Below are 14,592 nucleotides of genomic sequence, written 5' to 3'. Positions count from 1 at the left end.
TGCAGCCTTGTCACAAACTATTCAATCTCTACCGTCCTGATTTGTTTATCAGAGTCTATGAGCATGAACTGATGAAGCCTACTTGGATGAGACACGAAACGCCTTCTAACAAAACGCAAACAGTCCAGTTGCGATCGATTGAATGCCCTGAGAATACACAATGACCTGGATGAATGACAACATCTATAGACATTTATCAGAGTGATTTAGAACTTTTTCAAACTAGAAAAAGTCACAAATTATATGTGTGTTGTTCTGTTTAATGAAAGACTGTATTCCTTTTATAAGTTTTTGTATTTAACTTTAGAAGAATCCCTGTATAACAGTTAGATCTACATCCATGTGACCTTACTGACACCGTGTCACCAGTCAGTATACATTACTACATTCCATCCCAATCCGTTTATTTCTCTTCTAAAAAACAATGCCATAGATTCGACTGATCAGATTTGACTATGAAAACCCTTAGTCCAAGAAGACAGCCCTACAATATACAGTAAATGGGGTACAACTTGTTCACAGTAAAGAATGGGCAAACTCCAGCACTCCATTCTCTGATTGTAACCGCAAAGTTGGAAGCATTTAGCCCAAAATATCTTGGTAAAAGCAAACATTCAGACTCATTGTCTTGCCATTGAGTGATTAATGAATGAAATCAGTAGGTGGTGTGTTTGCAATTAAATATAGTGAAAAAAAATCTAATCAACAGAGGGCCAAGGTTAATGTTGTCCCCAAAGTCGATCGAGTAATCTGACCACAAAAACCAGCAGGACGAGCAGACGCCGGGCAGCTTGGGAAGAGGCTCATGGAGGAGGGCTTGGCCCAGCTGCAGATGGCCCAGCAGAGCAGTGGTGCGTCTGCAGAGCTAAGTGCAACACTTCCATCTGTCAGGATGCAGTGAAAGCTGCAGGGAGGAGGATTTACTAACCCATTAAGTCGCTAATCCACTAGTGACAAACACCCGCTGACAACAACACACGTGCTGCTTGCACATACAAGTACCCTGAGTCATCAGTAATCGCACTAAATAGAATTTTGAAGGAATTTCACTCCCTTTAACAATCCAATATGTCTATTATCTTAGTTATTTGTTGTTTAACACAAGCAAAGTCTTGTATCCATTCCTGGCACATAACCCCTAAAATAGGGTAACTCTGGCATTTGTATTACTTTTATGAACTAATAACTAACTGGCAAGTCTTTGTAAGTTTGTAATGACAAATGTTTGAATAAATGAAGCTTCATCTCCATTACAACAGTTTATTTTAAGACCAGGCTGGTGCTTTGAATAAAATAATACAATAAAATAATATTCTCGTAACTATTGTACCCGTCCATCATGTCCACCAGAGATGTTGCCCATGAATTGAATGTTAATTTCTCTACCATAAGCCGTCTCTAAAGGCGTTTCAGAGAATATGGCAGTACATCCAACCGGCCTCACAACCACAGACCCCGTATAACCACACGAGCCCAGGACCTCCACATCCAGCAGGTGCACCTTCAGGATCGTCTGAGACAGGCCACCCAGAGAGCTGCTGCAACATTCGGTTTGCATAACCAAAGAATTTCTGCACAAACTATGAGAAACCGTCTCATGGAAGCTCATCTGCATGCCCGTCATCCTCATTAGTGTCTCAACCTGACTGCAGCTCATCTTCGTAACCGACTTGAGTGGGAAAATGCTCACATTTGATGGCGTCTGGCTCGTTGGAGAGGTGTTCTCTTCACGGATGAATCTCGGTTTTTACTGTTCAGGGCAGATGGCAGACAGCGTGCGTGGCATCGTGTGGGAGAGCGGTTTGCTGATGTAAACGTTGTGAATCGAGTGGCCCATGGTGGGGTGGGGTTATGGTATGGGCAGGCGTATGTTATGGACAACGGATGCAAGTGCATTTTATTGACTGCATTTTGAATGCACAAAGATACCGTGATGAAATCCTGATGTTGCAAGAATCTGTACACAATTCCTGGAAGCTGAAAACATCCCACTTCTTGCATGGCCAGCATATTCACCAGACATGTCACCCATTGAGCATGTTTGGGATGCTGTAGATCGGCGTATACAACAATGTGTTCCAGTTCCTGCCAATATCCAGCAACTTTGCATAGCCATTGAAGAGTGGACCAACATTCCACAGGCCACAATCAACAACCTGATCAACTCTGCGAAGGAGATGTGTTGCATTGCGTGAGGCAAATGGTGGTCCCACCAGATACTGACTGCTTTTCTGACCTCTCCCAGATCCCAATAAAGCAAAACTACTCATTTCAGAGTGGCCTTTTATTGTGGGCAGCCTAAGGCACACCTGTGCAATAATCATGCTGTTGAATCAGCATCTTGATACGCCACACCTGTGAGGTGGGATGGATTATCTTGGCAAAGTAGAAGTCCTCACTAACACAGATTTAGACAGATATGTTAACAATATTTGAGAGGAATAGATATTTTGTAGTCTGGTTTGCAAAGATTACATTACCTTCACCCGAGCCTGGGTGTGACATATCGTAAAAGGTTTAGATCTTTTGAGTTGAACTCAAAGCTGCCTTTGTCTGCCTCCTCAACCAGCTCTTTCATGGTTTTCCGATGCCCCGCTCCTGTGCATCCGATGTCTTGGAGTAGGCGGGCAGTTGAGGAACCCACGAAGCCCCTATATCCCACTTCCACAGGGCAGATGACAGCTTTCCAGTCAGCCTCCCTGCACTCTGCTTCCAGGTCAGAGTACTTGGCTCTCTTCCGCTCATAAGCAGCCTCCAACCCCCCCTCCCATGGGACAGTGAGCTCGACCAGAATAACCGTCTTGCAAGCCTCTGACCAGAAGACCAGGTCTGGCCGTAGCGATGTTTCGACGATCTCCCTGGGGAACTGGAGCTGCTTCCCCAGGTCGACCCTCATGCTTCACTCATTTCCTGGTGAGAGGAGTCTCGCTGTAGCTCTCTGGCGGGGGGGTTTGGCACCCTCTCCAGCCCTCGCGAACTGGATGGGATGTCTGGCTGGAGCGGAAGGTCTACTATTCGCCTCCTTTCTGCAGGTCTCCGACACCTCTGCCAGCTTTTTCAAGACTTGGTCGTGTCGCCATCTGTAGCGGCCTTGCGACAACTCTGTCGTACAGCCCCCGATAGGATGTGCTGAAGTCTCCTCGGCACCAAACTATTGTTGGAGGTTTCGGGGACAAGGCAAGGTGTCGTACGTTGCTCTGATCAGGAAGCTGAGCCTGGCTTGGGGGATCTTCCACAGGTCAGACCATGACATAGACCTGTCTGTGAGACCTTCCCACGATGTCCAATGACCTTGCTGGCCCTGGGATACCGCTTTGATGTTTCGGCGTTCCTGCTCAGTTCTTGCCACTTCTGCCACCACCATGGCTTCTTTGGAAGCCTTTGATCAGAACAAGGGAGCCTTGCTCCTCCCAAGGTCTGCTCGACCTTCCTGAACTCTGCCAACCACTTCACGGTGCTTCAGCCTGCAGATTGCCGTGTCGACCTCTTCTTGGGCTTTCCACTTTCTTCCTATTCTTATCTGGGTGCCCACTGCTCTCACCAACTGGTCAGTGGATTGCCTCAGCTGCAGGACCAGCCGAGCCTTCTCTTGCTTGTATCCTAGTTTGATGGATCGCAGTGGTAGTTGAAGCGTGTTCCTACCAAAGAGGCCTACGTCTGAGAGGCACCTTGGTAGTCCCAGTCACTTTCTGATGAAGAGTTTGCCAGCCCGTTCATCTTGCTTACCACTGAGGAGGGGATTTCGCTCATCTTCAGTGAACACATCACCCTTTGGTACAGCATGAACTGGTAGCACCATACTTAGTACTTCCCAGGGAGTTGGCATTGCTTGATCTTGGCCAGGCCATCTGCGAGCTGCTTCCTCACCGTATATATGAGTTCAACTCATGAAAATGGGAGCAAAAAACAAAAGTGTTGCGTTTATATTTTTGTTCAGTACATGTATATATATATATATATATATGTGTGAGTCAAAAAGTTTGGGAACCCCTGATTTAAGCAGTCGGCATCCCAGTGAAAGCAGACATTGAGTAAGGAATTGTTTTATTATGTTCGTAGTTTGTATATATTATTTCAAACTTAGCAATAGATCTGTTTATCAGTCAGCTTCTAAAACTTTGAGCTCATCCTCAATGATATAAGGTTCTAGATCATCATTTGTCCCAAATTAGTCGTGGCTTTCATGAAAGTTGCCATGGTTAGTGATAGTAGTTGTTAAGGAAATAGGGAACATTGTGATGCGTCTGTGAAATGAATGCGCCGCCCAAAATATGTACAGTAACTTTACATGTTATTATTATTACTCCATCCATCCATAATAATAATTAAGTCAGCCATCAGCTCAAAGATGGAATTGCTAGAGAGCCTAATATTTTTATATCTGACAGAAATATGTTTATTGACGACACGGAAAGTCTCTCCATTGTCTGTCATACAATAATTGCAGCAATCATCTCCTTCTGACCATGTCGCAACCATTTGTGCGTATTGTGCCAGTTTGCATGTAGATTTCAAATGTGCTAAAGATAAATGCAAAGCAGTTTAATGTTTGATTAATCATATTCCAAGTGCTCAATGATTGTATTTGTATCTCCTCCTCTCAGTATTGGGTGTTCTAATCAGCATATATACTGCATATAAATCAAGACAAACATACTAAATGGATTTTGAACCATTTTGATCATTCAAGAGACGCAATCCTCAGCGCACAAACTTAGTAGCTCAAGTTTTGCGTGCTATCAAGTTTGCGCATGTTTTAATAAATGCAAACCTTTTATAGATCACAGTGTTTCCCTTAATGTAATTGAATTTGGCGGACCACCACCCCATTTTTATCACCGCCACACCTTGAAAATAAGTTATTTTTTACTTGAAAACAAATTAAAGTAATATAATATATTGTACCCCCAGAAGTCCGACGCTATTCTTATTTTTTTTAACCAATCTTATGATAACAAATAGCACAATTCCAACAGGTTTTACCTCCCGTCTACACATTTTTTGTCTCCGAGTCCACGATTCCGCGCCGGACACACCACAACACTTCCTCATTTTCCATCAATTACCTTTCAGGCACGGACGGTGTGTTTGTAAATATGGGACAAACTGACATCAAATCCAAACCACACAAACATAAAACATTACCACCAGCAGGTTGTTACAGTTTGAACGGATATATATATAGCCTACTATTTGTGCACTAGTGATGAACAAAAACTCGACCACCAAAAAAAATACTTTGCTTACCGAAAACAGTGCTGCCGAACCAGGATATAAACAAGGCACAAAGCTTTGTCAGCATGTCTGTGATGTGGATGTAACCAAATACACCCATGGACAGTGATCTACAAAATGTGCAAATATTAAGAGGACAGTGGCGGCTTTAAAGAAGAGACAGTTTAAATGGAGAAGCGCGAAGCAAGTGTGACGTCATGCTTGCTATAGCTCGTCTCTTTAGTCAGGGACATCTAGGGACAGAAGTTAAGAGTCTGTAAACACGGCTACATTTTATAATAACACCAGAAAAAGATTAGATTTGTTGCTAGTCGTTTTTAATTTAAAAAAAAGTAATTAAAAGTCTCGAGAATGACACTTGAACAATTCTCAAAGTACACGGTACAATAAGCAACGATTGAAAATATGGCAAAATGATATAAAAAATATATCTTAATACTAATTATTAATAACAGATTTGTTTTTAAATGTATGTAAAAAAAATGTGTTGCTTTTTTATCCAATCCAATTGACCTTATTTAAATAGAACATTTTAGAAAACAAAGTTTCACAAAGTGCTGCACAGGAGTTAAAACACACATTTAGAAGCAGGATACAACTAAGGAGAGTCAACTGTAAAAAAAAAACACTCGTGAAACAAAATGTTTTAAGAAAATCATATCGACATAGCAGATTATGCAAATTATTCGATTATGTCATGGTGGCTACGCTCATAAGCATGCCCCTGACCATGCCCCCACCGCCACAGGTATCTTGGCAGTCTAGGGGAAACCCTGGATCAGACACTTCAAGTCTTAAAGGTGCCATATGTAATAATTTAATGTCAAGTCGTCATTAAATGGCCATGGTATGTCAAAAGGCATTAATAAATTATCAGAATCAGAATCAGAATCAGAAATACTTTATTAATCCCTGAGGGGAAATTAAATGTTCTTTTCGAATACCTTTATAACTGATAACAGTAGTTCAGCCGGGATATGCTCATTTCAAAATTAGATTTACAGCCCAGAAATCTTGTTATTGTTTTCATTTCGATGCCCCGCCCTCTACCTTTTGACCAATTAGAAAGTCTGTGAGTGTGTCACATCCAGGTTGCCAGTTACGCACCGCCATCTTCGTCGAGCTACTGCCACTGGTAAAGTTACTAAACATTTCAGATCTTAGTAAATCTAAAAGGCGTCGTTACGATTCTAAACTTTTTCATGACAAACCCAGGAACAAAACAAGGATTTGTATCGGGGATGCCTTTGAAAGATAGAGACGATTGAAGGCGGAGAAGATTTTTTCATCTGACGCCAAACTTGCTAATTTCCATCTTGATAGGTAAGTAAGGCATTTATGTTTTCTTATTACTTGTAATAAATAGAAATTGACATTTCGTATCCATCCATCCATCTTCAACCGCTTATCCGGAATCAGGGTCGCGGGGACAACAGCTCCAGCAGAGACCCCCAGACTTCCCTCTCCAGAGCAACATTAGCAACTTCCTCCTGGGGAATCCCGAAGCGTTCCCAGGCCAGAGAGGAGATGTAATCCTCCCATCTGGTTCTTTGCCTGCCGCGGGGTTTTCTCCCAGTGGGACGTGCAATGAGGACCTCCCTAGGGAGACGCTCGTGAGGCATCCGCACGAGATGCCCGAACCACCTACGCTGGCTCCTTTCCAAGCGAAGGAGCATCGGCTCTACTCCGAGTCTCTCTCGGGTGACTTAACTTCTCACCCTATCTCTAAGGGAGATGCCAGCCACCCTTCTGAGGAAACTCATTTTGGCCGCTTGTATCCGCGATCTTATTCTTTCAGTCATGACCCACACTTCATGACCATAGGTGAGAGTAGGAATGTAGATAGCTCGGTAGACCGAGAGCTTTGCCTTCTGGCTCAGCTCTCGTTTCGTCACAACAGTGCGGCAGAGAGCCTGCAATACTGCCCGAGCTGCTCCGATTCTCCGGCTGATTTCCTTCTCCATCTTTCCCTCACTCGTGAACAAGACCCCGAGATACTTAAACTCTTCCACCTGGGACAGAGTCTCGTCCTCTACCTGGACTGTACAAACCATCGGTTTCCTGCTGAGAACCATGGCCTCAGATTTGGAGATGCTGATCCTCATTCCAGCCGCTGAACACTCGGCAACATACATACGACATTTCGTATGTAAACTATATTGTCCAATACAGTCTATGATCTTTTCTAACAAAGCTAGTATGTTTGTGCAACAAATGCTTAGTGTGGTGGTGCTCAGCTCAGGTAATGCTAAACATGCTAGCCCGGTCAATGACACATCGACATACAGGCTAATGGGGGAAATATATGCCCGTTAGCCTGTATTGATTGATTGAAACTTTTATTAGTAGATTGCACAGTGAAGTACATATTCCGTACAATTGACCACTAAATGGTAACACCCAAATAAGTTTTTCAACTTGTTTAAGTCGGGGTCCACTTAAATTGATTCATGATACAGATATATACTATTTTCATAATACAGTCATCACACAAGATAATCATCACAGTATATAAATTGAATTATTTACATTATTTACAATCCGGGGTGTGGGATATGGAGGGGTGGGTTAAGGTATCAACACTTCAGTCATCAACAATTGCATCATCAGAGAAATTGACATTGGAACAGTGTAGGTCTGACTTGGTACATATGTACAGCAAGTATTGGACACAGAGAGAGAGATCAGAAATTATAAGAAAAAGTGACTACATTTGATTGTTTACATGTGATTATTTACAATCCGAGGAGGTATGATGAGGAAGGAAGGGTGTTAGTTTAGGGTTGAAGTTGCCCGTAGGTGTTCTTTTAGTGAGGTTTTGAAGGAGGATAGAGATGCCCTTTCTTTTACACCTGTTGGGAGTGCATTCCATTGATGTGGCATAGAAAGAGAATGAGTTAAGACCTTTGTTAGATCGGAATCTGGGTTTAACGTGGTTAGTGGAGCTCCCCCTGGTGTTGTGGTTATGGCGGTCATTTACGTTAAGGAAGTAGTTTGACATGTACTTCGGCATCAGGGAGGTGTAGCGGATTTTATAGACAAGGCTCAGTGCAAGTTGTTTTACTCTGTCCTCCACCCTGAGCCAGCCCACTTTGGAGAAGTGGGTAGGAGTGAGGTGTGATCTGGGGTGGAGGTCTAGAAGTAATCTGACTAGCTTGTCCTGGGATGTTTGGAGTCTAGATTTGAGGGTTTTGGAGGTGCTAGGGTACCAGGAGGTGCATGCGTAATCGAAAAAGGGTTGAACGAGAGTTCCCGCTAGAATCTTCATGGTGCTTTTGTTGACCAGAGAGGAGATTCTATAGAGAAATCTTGTTCGTTGGTATGTCGATGTGTCATCCAACTGACAGGTTTTGTGGATATGGGTAGTGTCAGTGCCTATTTCATTCTCAATAGGCTGATACGCTGAGGAAATGCGTTCCAACATTAGCACGGCAAATTGCAGTTTCTGGTACTGTATGTGCATCAGGCACATATGGGGTGGTATTTGCTTGGCACAATATAATGCATTACATGTAATGATTTTCTACTTTGTGTATTGACATGGTAGTAGGCTATATAATTTATGCGTAACGTGGTTTTTGCGTAACGTGGGTTGGCTCATAGAATTGCACTCTGCACTGAAAGATGGTGATGTGCGTACATGTAAGAGATAGCAGTGCGTCAGGTTGGATGCAACATGGAGTTATGTTGAACGAAATCTGGCGGTAATTTTACTGTTTGCCTTGGCTTGCCATCAAAGTAGGCCTACATGATATATAATATATTATATATTATTATAAAAATTATTTCGATGGTGGTCCGTGCGGTCAAACTAGACATTTTAACAGGGTAATGCCAACAATCTGTCGCGACTCCCGACGAAAATATTGCCGCGTAACTTTACAAATACATTTGGCTAATCGACATCAGTAAAAAGTGGCATAGTTACTTAGTAAACCATCTTGCAAGAAGAATAAACAAGAGAAACCTACAGCGTAGGACTCGTCGATTGCCATTTGAAGTTCCTTGGAGTAGGATTCGGATGCGTATCTGGCAACCTCAGTCATGGAGAGTGGGAGGGCACTACAGAATTTTGACCGTGATTGCAGTACCATTTCTGGCCACATCAGTACATATGGCACCTTTAAAAGTTTCATCATTACTGAGTTTTTTGTAAATTGTGTCATTTCATCTCCAATTATTTAGGAGTAATATTACCAGTATATTAGTAATTATCTATCTCTGGAATCAGCTGCACAAAATAGGGCATTTAAATGCAGTATTGCCAGCCTATTGTCCCAGGAAATATTGTCTTTAATTTGCTCAGTGCCCACTTTTCTTTATCTTTAAAATAATTGGATGCCTCATTCATCCTCTCGAGGTTGCTTAGTCCTACACGGACATGCACGCACACACACACACACACACACACGCACGCACGCACGCACGCACGCACGCACGCACGCACACACACACACACACACACACACACACACACACACACACACACACACACACACACTTACTCAGCAAACATTTGGTCCGTGTTAAATTATGTTTGTTGCATAGTGTCAGCATGATAATACCAACATTGCATATTTATTAGGGGTGGACAGATCAATTTAAACATTGATAGTATTCATACAAAAAGTAGTATCACTTTTATCACTGATATTTTTCGATCCTCTTCTATATTTATTTTCACAGAAATACATGTTTTTTGCTGTGCTGTTCATTTTGGTACACTGTTGATTTTGCTATTGATATATTGTTTACAAACTTAGGTAATAAGTTATTGGACATAGGAAGGCATTCAGGACAAAAAAAAAACATTAACATTTATTCAAGACAAAAGACTTAAGGTTGTACGCTATACATCTCAAAGTTGGAGTTTATTTATTTGCGTGCAATGATATGCAGAGGTGTGGACTCGAGTCACATGACTTGGACTCGAGTCAGACTCGAGTCATGAATTTGATGACTTTAGACTCGACTTGACAAAATGTAAAAAGACTTGCAACTCGACTTAGACTTTAACATCAATGACTTGTGACTTCACTTGGACTTGAGCCTTTTGAATTGACATGACTTGACATGACTTGCTACTTTCCCCAAAACCCAAAGATGAAAAAGTTATTCGGGAGCGCTCCGTATTTCTCATTGTGTACTTGTCTATCAGCGTTGCGTGTGTCAGCTGGTGTGGTCTCAGTACAACAGCCAATCAAATTAGATCTACTTTGTTTTCATCACACAGCATTCATCCAATCAAATTGCAGGACAACCAACGAAGAAGACATGTCCAAACCACACGCCAGTGAACAAAAAATGATACCTAAAATAATTTTGTTTGGGTATAAAAATTTCGAGGTGGTCAACACAAAACGGTTTGCAGTATGCAACACATGCGGTTCGAAAATTACTGATGGAGAGGCAACAACTTCCAACTTCGTCCGGCATTTGAAGTTGCACAAAGAACGGTAAGTTTTGAATGTAAGATAACGTTTATTGGCTAAGTAACGTGACTTTTATTTGCTGTGTAGTTAAATCAGTGAGGCTGTAAACTCACTGCTAACGTTATAACGTTATTGCAAACACGGGAATCTGTTGCAGTTCACTACCTTATTCATACTTTTTGTTCAGTGATTTTTTTTTAAGCAGGGTTACGTTAGTCAATATATCACACGTAACGTTAGACGGCGGTCAGCAGCACCGCGTATTTTAGCCACCTAAAAAAAGACAAAAATAGTAAAATAAAGGTCAGTTAAAATGTATACTATATTATGAATATGTGTACCGTTTTAGCTAGCTTTCTGACATACTGTTGGTTGTTTACCTCAGTGGTCCCCAACCACCGGGCCGTGGCCCGGTACTGGTCCGTGGATCGATTGGTATCGGGCCGCACAAGAATTTTTTTTTTTTCTTTTCTTTTTTTAATTAAATCAACATAAAAAACACAAGATACACTTACAAGTAGTGCACCAACCCAAAACAACTCTCTCCCCCCTTTTGTTCTGGGCATTGAACATGAAGACTCTTCCTTCACTGTTCCGAGTGGCCATGAGAGTCTTGGCAGTGCCTGCCTCCAGTGCTCCAGTGGAGCGAGTTTTCAGCCATGGTGGCATCATACTACGCCCCCATCGTGCACAAATGACTGACAGACTCTTGGCTAATTTGGTCTTTTGCAAATGCAATGCAGCATAGGGCCCTGACATATAAAAAGTACAACTTTTTTGTTATGTTCACGTATATGTCATGTTTTTTCAATGTTAACACTTTTGTACAAATAAGTACATTTGCACTTTATTTTTCCAATGTGTTTGTTCTGTAAAGGAATGAGTTAATGTTTAAAATGACTGGTTAATAGTGCTATTATAAAGTGCAATGTCAGCACAATTTTCTTTCCTGCAATTTAAAATGCACTTGTTTTAATAAATAAATACAGCGTTTGAAAAGCATACACAATCTGTGTTAATATATTAGTCTGTGGTTAAAAGGACTTGAAAGGACTCGAAACTCAAAATGCAGGACTTAGGACTTGACTTGAGACTTTCCAGTCTTGACTTTGGACTTGACTCGGGGCTTGCCTGTCTTGACTCGGGACTTGACTCGGACTTGAGGGCAAAGACTTGAGACTTACTTGTGACTTGCAAAACAATGACTTGGTCCCACCTCTGATGATATGCAACATTTTTGTTTACAGAAGTATTAAGACCGAAGTTTTGCCTTCCATAGTGAAGTGAAGTGAAGTGAATTATATTTATACAGCGCTTTTCTCTAGTGACTCAAAGCGCTTTTCATAGTGAAACCAAATATCTAAGTTATATTTAAACCAATGTGGGTGGCACTGGGATCAGGTGGGTAAAGTGTCTTGCCCAAGGACACAACGGCAGTGACTAGGAAAGCGAAAGCGGGAATCGAGCCTGGAACCCTGAGGTTGCTGGCACGAGCTATACTATATTGCACTGGTTCTTAACCTGGGTTCAATAGAACCCTAGGGGTTCGGTGAGTCGGCCTCAGGGGTTCGGTGGAGCCTCCGCCGCGGAGGTCAAGACACACCGACTCATCGTGTAGATAAAAACTTCTCCCTATCGGCGTGTTATGGATACCCCCAAACAATGTTCCCTCTAATTTTCCATATGCGTGAGCAAACGCAAAAACTCCTTGAGCATTCAGTGGAGCACATGTGAGCGACGTCAGACATGCACACTGTGGCCACACCTGTCCCAAACCTGACTAAATAACAAGTTAAATGTTTTATTATTATAATCAAATGACAGCAGTCATTTCCATATTTTCTAATATAAGTGTTTTGGCCCACTTACAATGACAATAACAAAACAATATTGTTTTTCATGAGCTGTGTACTAGTATTGTATGTCTGGGTGGGGGTCCTGCTTTGGAAATAATTTGTACCCCTTTCAGATATCGCATTTAGTTCCCACTAAAACATTCACATGTTGCACAATGAGATGTAAACATGGGATCATGTGTACATTCCTGTAACGTTCTGTTTGTAAAAAAAAAATATTAATTAGTATTTATTTCATATAATAACATCATTTCATGATTCATATTTATAAATTAAGATTAAATGAAGAAAAAAAAAGTTTTCTCTAAAGAAGGGTTCGGTGAAAGCGCATATGAAACTGGTGGGGTTCGGTACCTCCAACAAGGTTAAGAACCACTGCTATATTGAATTATTTCGATGGATCAGGACGGGGGTCAGCAACCCGCGGCTCTTGAGTATATTTTTGATTTTGTTTACTTATTTTGCACCGTTGACATTGTTTTGCTCAAAAGTGTTATGCAATAGTAGGGAATAATTTTAATATTTTGTGGTGTTGTTTTATATTGTGAACGAAGAGCATAGAAGAAAAGGTCATTTCCAACATCAGTATTCAAGGACAACTTTAAAACAAATGTGCATATCAGTGGTGGGGGTTAAACTATGGAATTCTCTTTACAATGACATAAAAGATTGTAAAAATATATTCCAATTGAAAAAAATATTTAAAGACAGAACAATAAGATCATATGGACAGCCATACGTGATTACATTTTGCTTTATATTTATTATTTTACTTATTTTTTGCCTGGTTTTGTATTTGTTTTGTATCATCCCGTGAGGTGTATATCACTATTGTTTTTTTTGTTCGGTTTGCATTGCAGTTTTGTTTTTTTGTTTGTTTTCGTTATATTTGGATGTAATTGTTGGTTTATATGATATCATTAAGTAAGACTACGTATTATGTTGAAGGGGGCAGGAAAATATAAGATTTTTCTTCATCCTGCTCCTTCTCAGGCATTGGTGTGTAAATGTATAATTGAATAATTGTGGTATAGTTGTCTATCGATCAAAGATGCACATCAATGAAGGAGATAAATAAAAATGAATGAATGAATGAATGAATTGTTGTATTTGTTGAAGGCAAAATCAGAGGAGCGTTAAATGAGCTTGGACATTTCCAAGTAAAATGTACTTGGTGTCGGGCAGATATAAAAGATTGCACTACCCCCCCACTATAAATATTACATATTTGTCAAACAGTCTAGTGCTTTTATTTTGAAGGCCTCATTCGCCTCTTAAATCCTTGCCTGGCCTTGAAAGATCATCCTGTTATAAAGGCTCAACAAAAACCATTTAACGAGCATACACATGGGTTTTAATGTTACGAGTAGAGATGAATGTACTTTTAAATTCAAGTAAATATGATGTAAAATGTCACCTGTCGATATGAGCCTCGATACATTACATTGGAGCAGGTGTTTGAACAAATTACTATAATGTAGTAACAAACGTACAATAAATACAAAATCACGGCGTCATTACCTGTTTGTCAGTACAGGAGAGGTGCCGCTTCGGCCGTACACACATGCTCCTCCCGGTGCTCGGTCGGCCCGCTGCGGTCGTGTTTGTCCGTCCAGACGACGACTTGTTCGGCTAAAGCAGAAAGCGGAGCCCCTCCTCCTTCTGCACGGTGACATCACAGCGGATTACCGACGCACGACCCATGGAGCCCATCTATAGATATATGTTAGCACATCTATAGATATATGTTAGCACAACGCTGGTACACTGTTAGCAGCTGGAGTGGAAGCTGCAACACAGATATGAATAATAACACGCCAAACTCAGGAGCGGCACAGCGATGGATGACATACAGGATCAGGTGGACACCTCCACAACGTCACCACAGAGGGCGCTGTTTCCCGCTTTTACCCTCAACGCTTTCCTCTGCTGCAATACTGCAAATGTTGGTGTAGGCCTGAACTTATGGAAGTAGGATTGTCTCACATCAACTTCCATCCATCCATCCGTCCGTCTTCTTCCGCTTATCCGAGGTCGGGTCGCGGGGGCAGCAGCCTAAGCAGGGAAGC

General features: G+C 41.6%; 1 protein-coding gene across 1 annotated transcript in view; it reads right to left on the bottom strand.

Annotated features, from left to right (window-relative positions):
- LOC133619631 (amyloid-beta A4 precursor protein-binding family A member 1-like) overlaps window positions 1-14,365 on the bottom strand; it is a 54,579-nt gene extending 40,214 nt beyond the window's left edge. The window contains exon 1 of the mRNA XM_061980775.2: window positions 14,045-14,365. The gene's annotated coding sequence lies outside the window, so the exon portion shown is untranslated. The remainder of the gene's footprint in view (window positions 1-14,044) is intronic.
- Between the last annotated feature and the right edge of the window lie 227 nt (window positions 14,366-14,592).

Source organism: Nerophis lumbriciformis, linkage group LG20, assembly GCF_033978685.3.
Source record: "Nerophis lumbriciformis linkage group LG20, RoL_Nlum_v2.1, whole genome shotgun sequence".
NCBI classification, from domain to species: Eukaryota; Metazoa; Chordata; class Actinopteri; order Syngnathiformes; family Syngnathidae; genus Nerophis; species Nerophis lumbriciformis.
This window is presented reverse-complemented; position numbering and strand designations above follow the sequence as displayed.